This window comes from Cynocephalus volans, chromosome 5 (genome assembly GCF_027409185.1).
Source record: "Cynocephalus volans isolate mCynVol1 chromosome 5, mCynVol1.pri, whole genome shotgun sequence".
NCBI classification, from domain to species: domain Eukaryota; kingdom Metazoa; phylum Chordata; class Mammalia; order Dermoptera; family Cynocephalidae; genus Cynocephalus; species Cynocephalus volans.
In genome coordinates, this window is record NC_084464.1 from 84,986,834 (window position 1) to 85,009,062 (window position 22,229).

The following is a 22,229-nucleotide window of genomic DNA, read 5'->3' on the forward strand; positions in this document are numbered from 1 at the left end:
TTTCTTGAAAGATACTATCAAAATCCATACAAGGAGAGTTAGAAAATCTGAATAGAATTAAATCTGTTAAAGAAATTGAATCAATAAATTATAACCTTTTGAAAAAGAAAGTAACACACTTAATTTCATTTGTGAATTCTATCAACATTTAAGGAAGAAATGATACCAATTCTCCAGATATCTTCTGGAAAATAGAGGCAGAAGGAATACTTCCTAACTCATTCTATGAGGCCACCATTAATTACTCTAATACCAAAATCAAATAAAGATATTACAAGAAAGGAAAATTACAGACCAAAATCTCTCATACAATAGATGTAAAAATCTTCAACAAATATTAGCAAATTGAATTCAGCAATGTACAAAAATAGTTAGACATTAAGACCAAGCAGGGTTTATTCTAGTTTTGCAAGGCTGGTTCAACATTCAAAAATCAGTGTAATATATCAACAGGCTGAAGAGAAGAAAAATCATACGATCTTATCAACTGATACAGAAAAAGCTTTTGACAAAAATCCAACACCCATTTATGATATAGACTGTCAGCAAAGAAGGAATAGAGGAAACTTCTTCAATTTGATAAAGAATATCTACAAAGAAACTCAGCTGACATCATATTTAATGGTGAGTAACTGGACACTTTTTCCCTAAAATCATAAACAAAGTGTATCAGTCCCTTTCTGTTGCTTATAACAAAATACATGGAACTTGGTATTTTATAAACAAAACAAAATTTCTTGCTTATAGTTTCAGAGGCTGGGAAGTCCAAACTTCAGGGAACACATCTGGTGAAGGTCTTGGTGGTGGTGACAGTGATAGCAGGGTATCACATTGCAAAAATGGCTGAAGCAGAGAGACCAGAAGACTCTTCGTGTTCCCCTTTTATATCCCTGAAAACCACTCCCCTGACCACCCTTATTAATCCATTCACTATAGCATGGTCCTGCAATCTAATTACCTCTTCAAGGTCCCACCTTTCAACTACCATAATAGGATTTCTCACCCTCAACAGTTACAATGGGGTTAAGTTTTGGGGGGACATTCAACCCAAGGCAGAAGGCAAAGACATTGTCTCTTACCACTCCTATTCAACATCATACTGGAAGTCCGAACTAGTGCAAAAAGACAAGAAAAGGAAATAAATGTATGCAGATTGTAAAGAAAAATTAAAACTGTCTTTATTCACAGATGACATGATTATCTATGAGGAAAATCCCAAAGAATCAACTACAACAAAAAACTCCTGGAATAAGAGTATAGGGAGTTCACAAGATACAAGAATAATATACAAAAGTCAGTTGCTTTATCAGTAACGAACAACTGGAATTTGAAATTTAAAAAAAAAAAATACTATTTGCAGTAGCACCTAAGAAATACTTAGGTACAAGTCTAACAAATTATACACAAGATCTATATTTGGAAAATTACAAAATTCTAATGAAATAAAAGGATATATAAATAATTGGAACGATATGATATTTCATCTTCATTGATAAGAAGACTAAATGTTGCTAAGATGCCAGTTCTTTACAATCTGGTATACACATTCAATGCAATCTCAACCAAAATCTCAGCAAGCTGTTTTGTAAATATCAACAAACTGATTCTAAAGTTTATAGGAAAATGCAAAAGACCTAGAATAGCTAACACAATACTAAAAAAGAACAAAATTAGAGAACTCACACTAGCTAGTTTCAAGACTTAATACATTATTATACTGAGGAAAGAATGGATATTTAAAATAATGGAAAGAATTTACAGCTCAAAAATATACCCACATAAAAATAGTCAACTAATCTTTGACAAAGGAGCAAAAGCAATTTGATGGGGATAGTCTTTTTCAACAAATAGTATGGGAACAATTGGATGTCACTGTGCAAAAACAAAACAAAAAGAATCTAGGTAGAGACCTTACATCTTTCACAAAGAATTTTTTTTTAAACAGTTTTGAGGTTTTTATTAAATAAATGCTGTCTCAGAATTACAGATTTTTATAGGTAGAGATGGCCCAGTTTTCCCTTGTACAGACGTGGAAGCAGAGCCTGAGAAAGGTCACATGACTTGCCCCAGATCATACGTCCATGTATATAATCACCCCACCAGGTATGTGATCACATGACCAGTCAAGGTCTGTCTTGGGCAGAGACCGTGGTCTCCAGTCCCTTCCCAATCCTGTCCCTGCCACCTCTGCGAAAGGTTTCTACTCAGAGACATCAGTTCATCCCATAGCCGTGCACACAAACCTCAGGCTATAAGGAGAGGCTTCCGAAAGCAGGAAATTAGTCCCGTTCTTGAAAGCCAGTCACTGGGCACATTTGGGGCATGCTTTCTGTGCAGGATGCCTGAAGGGACTCTCCTCTGCCCTGTGGAGCAACCCCAGCTCCTCTACATCATGGCCAGTTTGCAGGTGGGCAGCAAGGCACCTTGTGATGTGAAGGTCTTGGGAAGTGTGAGGTAGGGTCAACACCGCAACGTTCAAAATTGGACACCAGGAGAGCAGACGGTTTGTGGCCCTCCACTCCTGGCCTGCACTCGTGGGTCCTCATTCACTAGCAGATACCAGAGGAGTGGATGACAGCACGGTGCAAAGGCAGACTTCAGCTTGCAAATGAGAGGAAGGTTTTTGGGTTTGGGATTTTTTTGGACAACAGTATATGTTTTAGCTTCCAAATGCGAACAATTGTACAAATGGCTGGGTGTTGGACATTATGGATATTACAGACTGGGAAAGGAACCAACTCATTTCATTTTTAATGCTATAGTTCATCACTCATAAAATAAATATTTTTCATGGAAAAATGTCTTTTTAAATGTAATATATATATATATATATATATTAAAACATACCTTATGAAATCTCAGGAAGTTTAAATAACATTATTAGAAGTAAAATAGGCCATCTGACTTGTAAACAGTTTAAAATAAAACTGTACTGGAATCACACAGTATGTGTGCCATCACTGTGCAAACTGTAACTGTGTACTAAAAACTGTGTAATGATTTTCAGATAAACATCTGAAAATGAAAACAAAAATAGGTCTCAAATCTAGATATTTGATAATTGAAAAAATATAAATTTCTAATTCCTGGAACCAAGTTTTAAAAAAAAATAGACTCTGACAAGATCATCTTCCTTAGGGTACATTTTAAACAGCTTTGACTTGTATAAAAATATGACATCCTACTGAGGATACAAACACAGTTTTTGAAGTGTAATTACAATATAATTTAGCAGGAGTTTTGGTAACTGTTGGTGTTCACCTTAAATCATGAATTAAAGAGTATACTCTGCAGTACTACAAACAGGCTCTATGTTACTATAAATATTAAAAAAATGCGGAAATCTCCTAAAGCAACAGCTGTGATGGCAAATCTCCAAATATTCCAAAGCTGCTATCTTCAGTGGGTTTCTTACGTTGTCCACAAATCAGCCACCATCAGAGTACGATGGTTATTCCAGTTTCATGACTAGTGAAGGATTACTTCTGAAATCAGCAACAAATGTACACAGTAACTGACCAAAATGTCTCCTTTCAGGATGCAATTCATTTTATACTCTTAATCCATCTTAATTTTCTGCCTAGAAAGAGCCACGTTTTCTACCTGTGACTACTGGTCGTGTGTATTCTATAAAATCATCTGTGAGAACAGGCCATGTTCCTTCTTCATTGTAGTTAGACATATCACCTGCAATCATGCTTCCAAAATCTAGCAAAAAGTTCCAAGTGTCCCTTGGAATTGATCTTTTGTGATGTTCCAATAAGAATGTATTCCAAAGATCTATAAACTTACTCCTTCCCGATAATACTAGTTTCCAATATGCAACAACCATTTCTAAATCTATGGGACCCGCAATATAATGCTAAAATGATTAGTCTTGTCCTGCATATAAGTGTATGTCCTTACCACTTAGAAGAACATTAATTAAAATCTGTATTCAACTCATCTTAATGATGTAAAGCTCTCATATTGAGAAATGGAGGTGAACCTAAACCTTTTTGCCCAAGGTTCTTAGCAAAGGTAAAGATAAACTGATAAAAATTTTTAAACTTTGCTGTCTTTAAGCTCTAGTTCCAATCTCAGCAAAAGAGTTTTTAGCTTTTCTGTGCTATCACATCCAAGCTTTGTCCTGCTATCTACAAATTCCTTTTTGCTAAATTCACATTGAGTTTCTGCCCTGAACTTTCACGCTATGACCAAAACGCTGTTAGTAGCAGGATCTAGGTTTAAATCAACACAAAACTGTTGAATCGCATCAATTCCAATTTTGTTTCCATCTTGTAGGTCTTTGTAACTGCTATACAGATGCTCCAGCTGTTTCTTGTCCACTGTGTTCCGCATGGATTCCCTGTGGAACGAGTGTGGGTATTGGAAGAAGCTGTCAGTGGCCTCGTCCAGTTTCCATTCATTCTGCGTTAAACAATAGATAGCAATTCTTTCGCTGGCCTGAATACGTAACATAAACTGGTGGACCTTGACCTTCTGGAGTATTTAAACTTATGCTTTGAGATGCTAAAGAAGCAGGAAAACCAATGAAACCACAAGAGGGTTTGTTTCAGCTTCTGTTCCTAATGTCTATATTTTAACTGAACTTAGTTTTTTCTTCTTGGGTGACTCAACTTCACTACAGAATTATAGGAAAACAAAGCCTTGTTTTTCATCATTTCGAGGGACCGTACAGTCTTCTCGCTCCCCGCGCGTCTCGCCGTTCCGGGCTCCCGCGCAGGTGCAGCCCGCCGCCCGACCCTGGCGTCGGCTCGGGGCCGCGGCTCGGGCTCCCGGAAAGATCTTCCGGGCGACTGGCTGATGGCATGGGTGACGGTAAGGCCGGTGGGACTCCGACTCCCCCACAAAACTTAACCCAAATTTCATCATAGATCTAAATGCAAATGCAAAACCATAAAACTAATAGATAAAAACAAGAGAAAATCTAAGTGACCTCGTTTTTGGTGATGAGTTTTTACATACAATACTAAAAGCACAATTCATGAAAAAAAATTGATGTCATTAAAATTAAAAACTTCTACTCTGTGAAAGACTATTTAGCGAATGAAAAGACAAACCACAGACTTGGACAAAATATTTGCAAAATAAAATCTGATAAAGGGCTTGTATCCAAAATATACAGAGAACTCTTAAAACTCAACAATAATAAAACAAACAGTTTTAAAAATAAGCAAAAGGCGGCCCGGTATGTAATAACTGCAAACAGCAGCCTTCCTGGTAGTGTATGCAGCCTGTTGCTTGTATGAGTTGCCCTAAGGGACCTTGGAGACAGCCCTTTCCAACCAAGGCTTCCAAACCCATATAGGGATACCTTTGAAAATCCCCAGGACACAGTGGCCAAGGTTCACATCAGCCAAGTCATCAGATTCATCAGCACAACAATGAGCATGTGATTGAGGCCCTATGCAGGGCTAAGTTCAAGTTCCCTGGCTGCCAGAAGATTCACATCTCAAGGAAGTGGGGCTTTACCAAGTTTAATGTGGATGAATTTGAAGAAATGGTGGCTGAGAAGTGGCTAATCCCTGATGGTTCTGGGTTAAATACATCCCCAACCTTGGCCTCCGACAAGTGATAGGCCCTGCACTGTGAGGGCTTTCACTCTGCTGTCCTTCTTTACTCATGCTCACTAATAAATCCTACTTCCTGTCCAAAAACAAAAATAAGCAAATAAATAAAACTCAATACAAGATAAATAAATAAGGAAAAGATATGGACACCACCTCAAATAAGATACACAGATGGCAAATAAGCATATGAAAGGAGATCAACAACATTCGTCATTAAGAATTGCAAAATAAAACAACAACGAGATACTACCACTACACACCTGTTAGAATGGCTAAATTAAAAACAAAATGAAACAAAAAACTGACAATAGTAAGTACTGGTGAGGTTACAGAACAACAGGAACTCTCATTCACTGATAGTGGAAATGCAAAATGGTATAGCCAATTTGGAAGACAGTTTGGCAATTTCTTACAATATTAAAAATAGATTTACCATTCAATCCAGAAATCATGCTCCTAGGTATTAACCCAACTGATCTGAAAACTTACGTCCTTGCAAAAACCTGCACATGGCTCTCTCTGCCACCTTGGAGTCTATGGCAGCCTACTGGGAACAGGACTTATAACAGGCAGATCCACCTGGAAGGCAGCAATCCAAGGCCATTTTTGCCAGCTGCAAGCGTTTGTCTTCAGAATCAAGGGGAGCACACAATTCTTAAAATTGAAGGTGTTTCTGCCAGAGATGAAACTGAATTCTATTTGGACAAGCAATGTGCTTATGTGTACAAAGCAAAGAACAACACAGTGACTCCTGGCAACACAGGTGACTCGTGCCCATGGAAACATTGGCATGGTGCATGCCAGATTCCAAAGCAACCTTCCTGCTAGGGCCATTGGACACAGATGCTGAAACTCTCAAGAATATAAGCTAAAAAAAATAAATAAATAAAAGTGAATTTGTTCTTCTGTTAAAAAAAAAAAAAAAAATCCTGCACGTGGATGTTTATAGCAGCTTTAGTCTTAATCACCAAAAATTGGAAGCAACCAAGATGCCCTTTGGTAGGTGAGTGGATGAACAAATTGTGGCACATCCATACAATGAAATATTCAGCAATAAAAAGAAATGAGCTGTCAAGCCATGCAAAGACATGGATGAAACTTAAATGCGTAAATGCATATTGCTAACTGAAAAAAAAAAAAAAACTAGTCTGAAAAAGCACATACTGTATGATTCTGACATTTCTGAAGAGGCAAAATTACAGAGAAAGTAAACAGATCTGTGGTTGCCAGAGGCTCAGGGGAGGAGGAGGATGTTGAATGTGAAGTACAGGGGATTTTTTTTTAGGGTGAAACTTCTGTATGATACTGTAATGGTGGATAGATGACATTATGCATTTCTCACAGCCCATAGAACTTTACAGCAAAGAGTAATCCTTAATGTATGCAAATTTTTAAAAAATCACTTAGGGGGGCGAGCCCCGTGGCTCACCCAGGAGAGTGCGGCGCTGGTAGCGCTGAAGCTGTGGGTTCGGATCCTATATAGGGATGGCCGATGCGCTCACTGGCTGAGCCTGGTGCAGACCTCACCGTGCGGAGGGTTGTGATCCCCTTACCAGTCAAAAAAAAAAAAAAAAAAGAACAAAAAAAACCAAATAAATAAATAAGAGATAAATCTCCTCTGCAGAATTCCAAATAATTTATGTAGCTACTCCACCTTCAAGGAGGTGGAGCAAAACATCCCACTCTCTAAGTGTGGGCTGCACGTAGTGACTTCTTTCCAAAGAGTGGAAAGAAGTATGGAAAAAGAAAAGAGTTACTTTACGATGGATAAACCTGATAAACACTACCTCACCCAGATGATCAAAGTCAATATCAGCAGTGATAAGAAATATTGATAGTATGTACCTTTGCTCTGATGTAATGAAAATGACAGTTTACCCCTATAGTATTTCTTGCCCAAACCTATAATCCCAGTTTAATCATGTGAGAACATCAGGAAAGTTCCAATTGAGGGACATTCTACAAAATATCAAAGTAATACTCCTCAAAACTGTCAAGGTCATCAAAAACAAGGAAAGTATGAGAAACTGTCATAGCCAAGAGGAGCCTAAGGAGACATGAAAACTAAAGGAATGTAGTATCCTAGATGAGATCCTAGAACAGAAAAGGAACATTAGGTAAAAACTAAGGAAATCAGAATAAAGTATAGACTCAATCCTGGCTTAATAATTGTGACAAATGGACCATACTGAGATATTAATAATAAGGGAAACTGGTATGGGGTATATAGGAACTCTGTATTATCTTTGCAATTTCTATTTAAATCCAAAATGGTTCTAAAAATGAAGATTATTTCTTAAATCATAAATAAATAAAAAGTGAAAAAATAATTATAACATTTGTAGTAATTTTTATTCTAGGAATTTATCTTGATAAAATAACTACTATATATCTTATGGTAGAGTAGGTTTAATAATACAGTAGTACTTACAGCATAAGCATGTTGTGAAGCTTAAATGAGGTCAGCCATATAAAACAGTATGAGTACTCAATAAATGCTGTTTGCTACTGTTCTTATTACGTAAAGCTGACTGACTCAGGCACAATCCTCAAAGAATTGACAGTGTAGTAGAGATAAATAAAAAGACGAGTATAATAAAGTGTACTGAGTGATGATAAATGGCTCTTTACTTACTATGTGACCTTGGAAAATGATTTAATCTCCCTGCTTCAGCCTCCAGCCCCCAATAAATGTAACAATAATGATATTGATGATATTAACCTCAACAACAACGTTGATGACGAGATGATGACGAGATGAAGACGGAAGTATGATGGGGTGCAATGGAAGGAGAAGGATCTCCTAACTTTGACTGGGGATGTCAGTCAGTGACTTACTAGAAAAGGTAATAGCTAAGACGTATGTCATGTATAAATATTAAAGAATTCATTTGTTCATTCAGCATTCATTGTGAATTTGCTATGTATGTCAGGCACTGCCTTTGCCTTGAAGACTCTCACAGTCTAGAAGGAAAGACAAATATAGCAATATTATACGGTAATTTCAACACAATGTAGTGAGTGCAATGAGTGACTAAGAGCCCAGATGTTAATCCTCACAGTGTAGCCAGTGCAGGGAGGAAGGAATCGTGGAAGAATTTCTAAAGGGATGATCTGTGTGTGCCACTTTAGGATGGAATAACATTTGACGCGGTGGACACATTAAAAGCAAATCCTGGAAGTGATAAATAGTACTGTGTGTATACAGAATAAAAAGCAGTTGACGTCTGCGCGGGCGGCACCTCATCTGCAGTAAATGGAAGAGCCGGAGACCAGTTCGTTCCAGACACGGAAAGCACACAGAACAGAGCAAATGGTGGCTAGATGGCTTCAGCGCTCCCGGGACAGCTCGGCCGAAAGCCCCCGGGCTCCCAAGCTGGGGTTGTGGGGAGCCGAGGAACTCAGCCATACCTCCCTGACGTCCGCATCCAACCCAGCAACGACCGCGCTGCTGCCGCCAGAAGCCCCTGGGCTCCGGAGCTAGGGGTTTGGGGGCCGAGGGCCTCAGCCACAACCCCCGACGTCTGCATCCAGCCCGCCGAGGGAGCCGCCTCCGGAAACCTCCCAGGCTCCCGAACCAGAGTTGCGGGGGTGGGGGTGGCGCCCAGCAGGCCTCAGCCATGCCCCCCAACTCTGCCCCAGGCCAGCCCCGCCCCCATCCCATCCCCATCCCTTCTTCTACCCTCTCCCAGTGCTCCACAACATCTTAGAATGTAAAGAAATAATAATAATAAATAATTGTTTTTTAAAAAGCAGTTGAATGTTGATGAAATATTAAGTGCAAGATAGGGAGTACCAGATGGTGGAATTTGAGGATAAATGCCTTGAGACACCATGTTAAGGAAATTGAACTTTTCCAATACACAAGTAATATAAAGGATTATAAACATGGGAGTAAGCAAATTATATTTTAGGTAATTTTCTTTATTTGATGTTTGAAAGATGAATTTGAGGGGGCAACACTCTTCACAGAGAAACCAGGAAGAGATGATGAGCTAGTGAACAGTGGCAGCATATGTTGAGAAGGAGGAGAGACAGATTTGACAAGTATTTCGGAGGTAGAATTTGAAGATCTGGTGAACATGAAGATCAGAAGCAGGACTTAACAGGCAACTCAAACGTCTGTGTTCAAAATGTCACTATTGAGTATTCTCCCTTTCCTCACTGCCATGAATGTGCTGGTGATTTTTTCTTTTTTGGTAGCTAGCCAGTATGGGGAACTGAACCCCTGACCTTGGTGTTACAAGGCCATGCTCATACCAACTGAGCTAATCAGCCAGCTGCTGGTGAATATCTGACTGGGTCTGGGAATGAGAGGTGTGGGAAGCCTTATTTGTAGTGTTTGCCAATTTCTATGATGTAAATAATCCCTCCATGGCTGATTAAGCCAAATGCCATTTCATCACTGAATGCAGACTTGTAAGGAGATGCTATTAGCTTGCATGACCTGCTATCCTCAAGTCCAGTTTATCACTTAGTCCTACCAATTACACCTCCAATATCATATCTTTGAATTTCCACTACCTTGGAACAAGCCACCTTCATCTCCTGCCTAGATTCCTAGGATGAGCCTCTTCACCAGGGCAGTGTCAGATCAAGCCAATCCCATACTTAAATGCTTCAAATGCCTTCCCATCATTTTTAGAATAAAATCCTTACCCATCACCAGCAAGACTGTGCATATGCTGGCTCTTGCCTGTTCACAAAATCTCTCTCCCCAGACTGTTCTTCAAACATACTGAGGTTTTCCCTCCTCTGGGCCTTCAATTAGTCATTCCCTCTGCCTGGAATATTCTACTCCAAGCTCTTCTGATCTCAGATCATGTGTCACCTCCTCAGAGAGGCATATTTAAAGTGAACTCTGTTATCACCCAGTTTATTTCCTCCACAGTACTTATCATTAGTTAAAATTATATTGTTTGGGCCAGCCCGTGGCTCACTTGGGAGAGTGCGGTGCTGATAACACCAAGGCCAAGGGTTCGGATCCCATATAGGGATTGCCAGTTTGCTCACTGGGTGTGGTGCTGACAACACCAAGCCAAGGGTTAGGATCCCCTTACTGGTCATATTTAAAAAAAAAATAAAATTATCTTGTTTATTTGGTTAACTAATTATTAAAGCTTATAATCTTTCTCTTCACTGGAATGAAAGCCCCTTGTCTGTCTTAGTTCCTCTGTGCCTCCTGTGTCTAACATACAGTCTGAGAACTTGGTGTTCAACAATATTTGAAGAATGAAAGAATAAATGATACCTACAGGTTTTAACTTGGATGATGAGTAGATAGAAATATAACCAACTGAAGCAGAAAATGAAAGAAGAGCAGATCTGAAGAGGCAACTGAATTTAGAATTTGTAAGATTTAGATTCCTTAGGAATGTCCATGTAAAGTGTCTATTGCACAAAATTTGTGTTCATATTAATTTTTGTACCCTATTGTATATGGGGATAATATTTTAATTGATAATTTCATGATTTTTACAAGGTAGCCAATAAAGTTTTGGCCAGGGAGTAAAAGAGAAATAGATGGAGATAATAAGCACTAATATAATTGAATTTTGGGGGGTTACTTAATTATATCACTGGAAATATTTTCATTGTAAAATTGGCAAGTGAACTTAATTTTGAACTGGAAGATAGTATACTTAATCATTTTGAAACCTATAGCTACTTGTAAAAACACCCAACCTATTTCAATCATTGTGGAAACTTGTGATTATCTCCAGGATACATTGAGTTTACCCAAAAACCTTAGTAAATAAAATTCCAATGCAAAGCTTTGCTATATTCAATATATATTGCTACCTACATTGCTACATTCAAGGAAATCAAAAGGAAGAAAATAATTTAAATGTCTGGTAATTTATTATAGAGAACAAATTGTAATGTTTTTCACTCTTAATACTTCAGTATATACATTATTTAAAGTCAGGTCTCTTTTTTACCTGCGTATGTGATTCCCATTTACTATCTGCCTCACCCCCCTTACCCCCACTTCCACCACCTCTAGTCTATTTCCCACTATCGCCATCATTTTTTGTGAATTAATCAAGAGTGATTCCCCACCACATTGTTGCCTTCTCCAACTTTTATTTTTTCTTTGAAATAATTGGCATCAGTCAATTTCATATCTGGATCTAAATGGGTATTCCTTAAAGAAACTTTTTTTTTGTAAATTGGGAAGTGGTGTCCTAGCCAAAGCAATACATAGAATTAGATTGCAGGGCCTTGGCAGTGAAATAGGGCCTAAATGATCGTAAATTTCTTCCTAGCTATAAAGCCAAAGTAGAAAGTGAAAGCAACATTATGCCCTTATGCCCTACCCAGAAGATCATTTTACTGAGAAACACAATCAGTATGTAAGGTATGACATATCTGGTAGAGCTAACATAACTGATCAGCAAACTCACAAATTTCTATTTCTGAAGATGAATTAGATACAGCAACATTTTTTATATCATTAGTGTAGGAACCCAAATGCCCCAAGGGATCACACCCCGATCACTTAAGCCCTTCTCGGCCACACCCCATCATGGCGCTGGTTGCCCTTCTCTTCCGTATTCTCCTTCCCGCCTGCGCGAATTACACACCAATCAGCTCCCCCCAAACCCCATGCGGTATGCTAAGTAGGGATTGTATTTTAAGCCAATCAGCTTTCCCCTTAAAGCCCTATATATGTGTGTGTGTGCTGCCTAATAAAGGGCTCTCTCAGGTGGATCGTCAACTGGTGTTGACTCGTCCTTTCATTTGGTGCCGAAACCCGGGACGGAGCTTCTCTCGAGCGGCGACACTTTTCAGATCGCAGCGGCAACATCTTCCGAGTCGCCCCTCAGGGCTCCCTTGAGCTGTAACACTTTTTGAATCGCAGCGGCAGCACTTTCCAAGTCGCCCCTCGGGAACTCTGTCCCTCCAGGACTGGCCTCCCTTCCACCGCTCACCATTGACGGTCCACCCTCGTCCATTGTTTTCGGTGCTGGCTTCTTCCACTCACCACCGGCTCATCATTAGGTAAGCCCCCTTTTCTAAAGGGCACCAGCCCTTTTCAGGCTACCACAGGGAGTCTAGATCGTCCGGTAGCCCCTAACACCCATACCCACCCCACCACGGTCTTCACGACCACCATAAATTCCCAAACTATAACAGGTTCCAAAGCCCCGGTAAACTTTTACTTTCATTTTTGGAGGTTAAAAGCCCCATTCTGTTCTCCCCTTCTCTCTTTCACCCTCCTGTCCACCACTCTCTTCTCTCCACCTCCCGGGTCCGGGACCCGACCAGAAATTCCTAGCACTAGATTCCTTCAGGCACCGGGCTTTTGCCCTAGAGAAGTGAAGGTCTGAGTGACGACCAACACCTCCCTTCTCTCCTCCTGGTTCATACCTGAACCTGCCGGGACTAACGTGACCTACTGGGGACGCCCTCTAGGATCCCGCTTTTCCCAACCGGCCGAAGGATCTGTCTTATCACTAATCTCTGTCCAATTTCTGTCTAAATTCCCATTAAGAGACCAGAATGGGCACTTCCTCCTCCTCCCTAGGGGACTCTCCACCTCAATACCTTCTGAAAAACCTCACCAACCTTTCTCTGAGGCTGGATATTAAGCCCAAACTCCTTACCAAATTAGGAGACCTCTTTAACTACTGCCAGCGCCTAAAAAAATGGAAGGAGATCCCCTACATCGAGGCTTTTCGCCTCTTGGCTCAGAACCCCACCCTCTGCTCCTCCTGTGCTCCCTCTCAAGTCCTTTTAGTCTGTAAACCCTCTTCACAGTCACCCGTCGATCCTTCCACCTTCGACCCTGCTGATGAACCCCCACCCTACCGACCTCCTCCTCCCCCAGTGCCTCCAGCGTCCGCTCCTCTTCCCCCGTCATCCGCGTCACCTTCTGCACCTCCTGCGCCATCCACTCCCCCATCTTTACCCTCACCTACTCCTGACCCACTAAGCCCCCCTTTCACCCGTTCCCGAGGACCTCCCCCCGCCCCTTTAACAATCACCCCACTACATAAGGTAGCTGGGGCTGAAGGAGTAGTTAGGGTCCATGTTCCCTTTTCCCTAGCTGACCTTACAGAATTAGAAAAAAGACTAGGCTCTTTCTCCACCGACCCTACCACCTACATTAAAGAATTCCAATGGATCCTGCAGGCCTACAGCCTCACACATCATGACATCTTCATGCTCCTAGCCAATACCCTCCTCCCTGAGGAACGCCGCAGGGTCTGGGAGTCAGCCCAAACCCATGCCACTGACACCCATCGTACCAATCCGGATCACCCGCCAGGCCCCCAAGCAGTCCCAGAACAGGAACCTAATTGGGATTATAACACAGCCCAGGGAATCCAGGCTCGAGACCGTTTTGCCTCTTGCTTAATAATTGGCCTCAAGAAATGGGCTCGCAAGGTCATCAATTTCCAAAAAATTCAAGAAATTGTCCAAAAAAAGGAGGAAACTCCCTCCGAGTTCCTCAATAGATTAACTCAGGCCTTTCAACAATACACTAACTTAGACCCCAACTCAGAAGATGACCAGCATGTCCTTATGACTTATTTTCTGGCCCAATCCTACCCCGACATTAAAACTAAACTTAAAAAATTAGAGCAGGGTCCTGCAACCCCTCAGACTGAAATCCTGTCAGTGGCCTTCAAAGTATTTCATAATCGAGAGGAGGAAAAGGAACGTCGAAAACAAAAGGCCGACCATGCCAACTTCCAGATGTTGGCCCAGCTTATCAAACCCCCTGGGCGCCCTCCCACAGCCTCCACCTCTAAGCCTCCACCTGGAGCCTGCTTTAAATGTGGAAAGGAAGGGCATTGGGCTGAGGCTTGTCCCACCCCCAGGCCACCCACCAATCCTTGTCCAAGATGCAAAAAGAAGGGACATTGGGAATCTGATTGCCCCCTTGCCCGAAGGGGTGAGGGACCAACTGCCCCACAGTCCCCCGAACCGTGGACTCCACCTATGGTGGGCCTCGCTGAGGAGGACCAACGGAGCCTTGGGCCCTTCCCAACCATCTCTATAACAAAGCAGGAGCCCAGGGTATCCATGGTTGTGGACGGCCACCCAATATCTTTCCTCCTGGACACTGGAGCCACCTTATTGGTCTTAAGGGAATATAAAGGCCCCACCACCTCCAGCAGCTCTCCTATAGTCGGGGTAGGAGGTAAACAAATCTTTCCCCAAAAAACCCCTCTTTTAACCTGCTGCCTTCAAGACACTCAATCCGTTTTCTCCCATTCCTTCCTAGTCATGCCACAATGCCCCGTCCCCTTGTTGGGTCAGGACATTCTATCACGGCTTCAAGTCTCCATTACTTTGCCCCTGTCCTCTTCCTCTTCCCCCGTTTCCTTCCTCCTAGCACTAGTTCAAGCCCAAGATCCTACTAATTCCACCCCTCCAAAGAAGTCCTTACCCATGCTAACGCACCCTGTTAACCCCACAGTTTGGGACACTGCCAGCCCCGCTCTGGCCCAGTGTTCCCCTGTACACATAAAACTAAAAGACCCCTCCAAATATATTTGCCAGGCTCAGTATCCATTAACCACAGCAGCCCTCCTCGGGTTAAGTCCCATTATTCAGGACCTATTAAAAAAGGGGTATCTCCTTCCCACTCGCTCCCCTTTCAATACTCCCATACTCGCTGTAAAAAAACCTAATGGTGCCTTTCGTCTCGTCCAAGATCTCTGTCTTGTTAATGCCACTGTCATTCCCATTCATCCCCTTATATCAAATCCATACACTCTTCTTTCCAAGGTCCCAGCGACCTCTACCCATTTCTCGGTTAACTTCCTAGCCGGTAGGGGATATCGAGTGTCCCCTGCCAAGTCCCAAATCTCCTTGCCGACTGTAACCTACCTTGGTTTTCTCCTCTCCCCGGGAAAGAAGGAAATCACCCTGGACAGGAAACAGCTTCTTGCTGACCTGCCCTTCCCCAAAACCAAAACAGAAATCCTATCTTTCCTGGGTCTAGCCGGATATTTCAGAGCATGGATCCCCAATTTCTCTTTGCTAGCCCGACCTCTCTATAATATGAGTAAGGGTCCTCCTGAAGAACCTTTACTCTCCTCACTTCAGCGCCCTCTTCTCAAGCTTTGGCAGGCCCTTCTAACGGCCCCTGCACTTCATCTCCCTGATCTAACTAAACCCTTTTTCCTCTATGTTCATGAAAATGTGGGACAAGCTCTAGGCATCCTAGGACAGAATTATGGCCCCTCCTTTGCCCCTGTAACATACCTATCAAAACAGTTAGACCCCACTGTACAAGGCTGGGCACCCTGTCTAAGAGCCCTAGCAGCGGGGCAGTTGCTGCATAAGGAGGCATCCAAATTAACATCACCTTAAAGACCTCCTTTCCTATAAGGCTCTCCACTCCTTCCCACCTTCCAGAATTCTAACCCTCCTATCCTCGTTTCTGGAAAATCCTGCCCTATCCTTCAATACCTGCCCACCCCTAAACCCGGCTACTCTACTGCCTATACCAGATTCCCCCAACACGCCTTTGGAGAGCTGCGTAGAAAGCCTTCAGAAATTCATACCTTACCGCTCTTCCATCACTGAGGGGCCCCTGTCTCACGCTGATCTTGCATGGTTCACGGATGGATCCTCATTCAAGGAAGGAAACACTCATTGCGCAGGTTATGCCATAGTCTCCCTTAATTCGGTTATAGAGGCCCAACCTTTACCCAGGGGTACTACCAACCAGCAGGCTGAACTTATCGCTGCCACGTGAGCCTGCGTTCTAGCTGAAGGAAGAACTCTTAACTTATACACTGACTCCAAATATGTCTTTCATATACTTCTCTCTCATGCCACCATATGGAAAGAACGTGGTCTGCTTAACACCAAGGGTAACACAATCACCAACTCAGCTTTAATCTCCACATTAATTGAGGCATCCCATTTACCTTGTAAATTAGGAGTCATTCATTGCAGATCCCACCAGAGGGACGATTCCCCAATCACTCACTGGAATTGTAAGGCTGACCTCGCCGCACGCACTGCGGCACGGCACCCACAGACACAAAACCAACTTCCCATTCTTCCTTACGGCCCCCAGGGTTCATAGACACCCTCTCAGCCCCAACCGCCTAATGATGATAAGTCCTCTCTCCCTTTTGAAGTCATGTATGGGAGGCCCCTCCTACCCCCGGGGATCACAGCAACTGAAGGACCCATACCACCCACCATGGCTTTACCTTTGCTCTCCCACCTTCGCACCGAATTATGGAAGCACCAGGAATCATTATCCTCATAACCTGCCTTTTCTTGCCCTGTATCATTAGGTTTCTTCAAGCCCAAGTGGGAAAAATTTCTAATCAGGCTTTTAACCAGCTTTTGCTTAGAAACTACCAGCTCCTAGATACCGAGGAACCCCCCGCCTCATCTCGTGAGCGCCTCAGCCGATGCTGAAGAGACACCACCTTACAGAGAGAATGCATTCCTACACGCCCTTGCCACCGACGCCTGGCTGCTCTCTCCGGTCTCCAACTACGAAGAATGGAACCAGTGCATACTCGACTTGTGGCTTCAAGGAACGTTTATGGACTTTTCCCCTTTTGAAATTACTTGTTTCTCCACCCTCCTTTGGGGTTTCATAATGGGTATGTACCTTCCTCCCTTTGCCACCCCCCACAATGCCCCACTTCAGCAGGAAGTAGCTCGATGACTTCAACGTCCCCTTTCCTAAAACAAGAAAAAGGGAGGAATGTAGGGACCCAAATGCCCCAAGGGATCACACCCCGATCACATAAGCCCTTCTCGGCCACACCCCATCATGGCGCTGGTTGCCCTTCTCTTCCGTATTCTCCTTCCCGCCGGCGCGAATTACACACCAATCAGCTCCCCCGAATCCCCATGCGGTATGCTAAGTAGGGATTGTATTTTAAGCCAATCAGCTTTCCCCTTCAAGCCCTATATATGTGTGTGTGTGCTGCCTAATAAACGGGCTCTCTCAGGTGGATTGTCAACTGGTGTCGACTCTTCCTTTCAATTAGTAAGATTTTGGACAGAATAATTCAAAAGTTTTCTTTTTAGGGGTGACATGTTAACGTTGGGCACAAAATCCACAAAAATATGAAAGTATTGGTCTTTTAGTAAACTCCTGGTGGTGTGCATTTATTTATTCCTTTTTGATCTAGAATAAATGAGGCTAAAACTAAAGGAAAACAGGGTATTTTGAACACATTTTATTAGACCCTAGGTAGTAGGTTGCTTATTTTACTGATAGGATTTTCTGTTAGCATTTTGTCTGTAACAGGTGGTAGATTTTATGAAGAGCAACTGGAAAGGTACTCTGTGATAATGGAAAGCATCCTGGACAGAAATCAGGAGATTTATCTCTGGCCCCAATGTGCATGGGCATGGGCAAGTCACATGTCTCTTTATCGCTCAACTTCCTTAACTGATAAATGAAGATAATGCCTTCCCTATCTACTTCAGATAGTTGTTGTGTGGGTCAAATTAGATAATGAATATTAAAGTATCTTTAAAGCATGGCATTTTTACCACTGAAATAGTTTACTGCCAATAAATTTACTTAAAATAGAATAAGTTCTCCACTAGAAATTAAAAATACTTTAAAAAAGTTATTGTGCTATCTTTCTCTTCATTAATAATGGAACTCAATAACCATACATAATGTTCTAAAATTTACTTCGTATGTGCAAAAGGGAAATAACCATTGATAAATATTTCTTTCTATGAGAAAAATTATCTAATCTAGGTATTCTAGACTCTCACGTAGAAAAAACATCCTTCAATTCCAAGATAATGTAGAAGGATCGTACAGATCTGGATGCCACAAATGTAATTTAGATAACTTAGAATTGTTCATTGGGGGGGGAGGCTGGCCACTGAGCACACTTGAGAGAGTGTGGTGCTGGTAATACCAAGGTCATGGGTTTGGATCTCTATACTGGCCAGCCAAAAAAAGAACAGAATTGTTCATTGCCTCTATTGTTTTTTTAAAGAACATATCCCATACTGGGCAGCCGCCAAAAAGAGAGAAAGAGAAAAGAACATGAGGTATATTCTCTAATCTTTGATTAGATATTGGATTAATATTATTTTTTCTCTCACGGAATTATCAAGGGATGTACTGGAAAAGAGAATATGACTTTCCTTTAGAATTTTTGTCTGTCTCCTGACAAAAAAATATTTCTCTGTCTTCTACCTTTGTCATGTTTTCTATTCAGACATTTCTTAGTAGGTGAAAGAAATATACAATTTCTCTAAAATGAGAGAGCCCAAGAGGTATTGCTCAGCAATTTTCAGCCTCCCAGAAAAAGATGACACGGATAACAACCCCCAAAGGAGGCTTGATTGCACCAGCATTGAGGAGGACAACACAAGCAGGTGTTCACATTTTGGAGGAAATAACTGAGAAAGAGAAGAAGAAAGCCTTAAAGGAGATTTGATTCCTATACAGTAGTAACAGTTGTTTAAATGTAGGATTGTATCCTATTCATCATTTGTATCTGTGGCACTAAGAACTGTGTCTGGCAATGAGTAGATGCTCAATATTGACAACAAATGTTGAATGAATGAATAGATGGATGGATGGATCTGTAGACACTATAGATTTATATAAAATAATAACAATCACTGGAATAATTTGCATCTTATATCTAGATATTTGGCTACTTTGGAAAAAGTAGAAGATTAGCAGTGCTTAATGGAGCATGTGCATTCCAAATCATCAGTTTGCCAACCATACCCATGTACTCATGCTCTTAGACCTGGCCTTGCCATTCATCTCATTTTTGGAATGCTGCTATTGCCATGTGAAGATTCACAGTCCAGCCCATCTTCTCTTGTCTAGTATTGTCCTGAGAGGCCTGGCCTACCTTGATCCTTTCCTGTTCTGATATGCTCCTGGGAAACCTGGCTAGCTCTGGGGCTGCCCTGACTCAGTACTTGCCTTGTACCTCGGCAAATGCAGCCCCTTCCCTGGGTCCTGATTTTCACAAACGCACTAACAAACAAAGTAAGGAACACATTGGCATCTTCATAACTCGTTGTCCCGTGATCAGCACTGCATAGTATGGCCTGTAATCTCTCAACAACCACTCTCATGCCTAATCCCATTCAAGGCCCCAAGGAAGTTCTCCAAACCTCTTATCCTGTGTCCTTTGAAACAAAAGACACCTACATCCATAAAGGTTTGTGGATTGTGCCAATGCCAGCACTGGAAATGAACACTGCTTCAAAGGGTTAAAGTGGTACAAGTGCTTAGGTAAGAGAAAAGACAAATTAGTTAACATGTTAAGTTCTTCCTCTTACTGTCATTCCCAGTAGTCTGGACCATCCATTTTCTTGCTTTGTGTGTCAATTCCTGGGTCCGAAGGCCCTCACCAATTAGTGTGGTATTTGCAACAGTTGTACATGCCAACTGAGGAATAGTTGACATATTAAACAGTTCACATTGCTGTCCAATATGGTAGTGTCAACCTGAATAGCAAACAGAGAAGCTCTCTAAAAGAAAATGATAATTATTTGGGAATAGGGCATTGCAGTGAGAATATGCATGCCATAGTAAACTGCATATTCAAGGGGGTAAAGGAACACAAAGGTTTTTAAAAGAAAAATGATGGAGGATTACATAATTGTTTTGGAATAATTATCCTTGACTACAAGGATCAATAACAAGGGTGATGCCAGTCTGAGGCTGGACAATAAGTTGCTGGGTAGATGTCTGTCGGGGTGCTCTCTCGGTCAGCCAGGCCCGGGCTCCTGATTTCCCTGGCCGTGGCCACCGAGTGATCCCTGGAAGATTCCCTATCCCCCCCAGGCAGGACCAGATAAGTTGCCCTCAGGCGTAAGCCAAAGAAGGATCCCCGAAGGTGGGTGAGTGCACCGCCTGCCTATTCAGCCCGCAAAGGAACACTCAGACGCGGTGGGGGTTCCGTCAAGCAGTTCCATTTATTGTCTTTTAAGCACTTGTATTTATATCTAAGCAAGCGGGGATTTCCACACTGAGAGCCAATCACTGGAAAGGTCACATGTGCATGCACCTTACTTTCCTATGCTTACCCTACTGATCATGCACTGATCACGAGCGCAGAACAGTGCAACTACCAATAAAAATTTTTGTGGAACTAAAAGTGACACTCCCCCTTTGCTCCTCTATGTGCCATCTTGTGTGGACCATGCGGGTGGGGAACAGCTGCCATTTGGTGTGGCCTCCTTTCACCCTAGCAATTGCTATAGAAAGTGGAGCGGTTGCAGCCCAACAGATGTCCTCGCAGAAATATTTTTTGTGTAAGGTTGCAATTGCCTTTGTGCAAGGTTGTGGTTTTGCAGAGTCCTTTGTGACAGTTCTTGTTATAAAGCATACATGCACGAGAACACACACCCCTCTACATGGCCATCCCCAGCTCTATTTGTCAGGGTTTTTTTTAACACAAGTTACTCCATTTTGATTCTGACAACTTTCACTCACAGTAGCCTTAGCCACATGTAGCTACTGGGCAACTGAAATGCAGTTAGTCCAATTGAGAAGTGCTATAAGCATAAAATACACTTTTGTGTATTTTTGAATTTTGAAGACTTAGTATGAAAAAAGAATGTAAAAGTCTTCATTAATTATTTTGACACTGATTACACATTGAAATAAAATTTTAATATATTAGATTAAATAAAATATACTATTAAAACTAATTTTAACACATTTTAAAGTATTTGCTTTTTAACTTTTCTAATGTGGAAAAACTTTTAATGTAAAAAATTGAAAATTATGTATGCGGCTTGCACTATATTTCTATTGGACATTAATGATCTAGATATAGCATATGTAAAATGTGATACTGATTCTTTTATTGGCAACTAGAATGGACATTCAATGCTAGAATTTTAAGTATTTTTATTTCATAAAAATATCTAATAAAACTTAATTAAATTTTCAAAAAATGAATTAAAAAATTTAACTTTAGATAATTTTTATTACAATGTTTTATATGAACTAATTAGTTTGTATTTTGACTTTTAATAGATCATTTTGAATATTTTAAAAGAAAAAATTACGTTCTGGAAAAATGTATGTAAAATAATTTTAATTTTATATTTATTTTAATTTTTGCTAAAAATATATTCAAATGTATTCTTTGAATACAATTACAATTAATTTTTAGTTCTTTAGCTCATCACTGTTAATAGAGCACAAATTATGTGAAAATCTTAATTAGAGCAGCATGATAAATGACCTTTTTCTAATGAAAGTAAGAAAAATAAATTTATGGAATTAATTATAAATAACTTATAAATTATATACTTTTATGTTTTTATTCATCTAAACATCAGTGGCCCATCATCAAAAGTCCCTAAAATGTAGAGTAATAATTAAATTGCCAGCTATCAGTAACTAAAAATCATAGCTTTAAACATGTATTTCAATTTCATTATTACAGATGTACTGTTGTTACAGTTGGAGGAGAGAACATATTTTATTTTACAGCTTATTAGCCTGACATCTAAATATCTAGACAAAAGGTATGTGGGCATCTATTTCTACTCTTCCTCTGGAGCTCACAAATGTTAGGAGTGGAACTTTTCTGATCATATAGGAGACCCAGGGTAACCAGAAAGTTCTGAGTGAAATAGGATGTTCTCTGTGGAATTGCATCACAGCTGAAGCTTCCAGGCTTCTAGGGATCCTTCAGAGCTTACACA

General features: G+C 41.2%; 1 non-coding gene and 2 pseudogenes across 1 annotated transcript; 2 read left to right on the forward strand and 1 right to left on the reverse strand.

Annotated features, from left to right (window-relative positions):
* Window positions 1–3,580: 3,580 nt before the first annotated feature.
* On the reverse strand, window positions 3,581–4,479 carry LOC134378824 (DCN1-like protein 2; annotated as a pseudogene).
* Window positions 4,480–4,811: 332 nt separating this feature from the next.
* Window positions 4,812–22,229, forward strand: part of LOC134379094 (large ribosomal subunit protein eL33-like) — a 34,712-nt pseudogene continuing 17,294 nt past the window's right edge.
* LOC134379361 (small nucleolar RNA SNORA70) lies at window positions 5,144–5,280 on the forward strand. Its single transcript, XR_010023761.1, has one exon. It is a non-coding gene; the product is annotated as a small nucleolar RNA SNORA70 (small nucleolar RNA).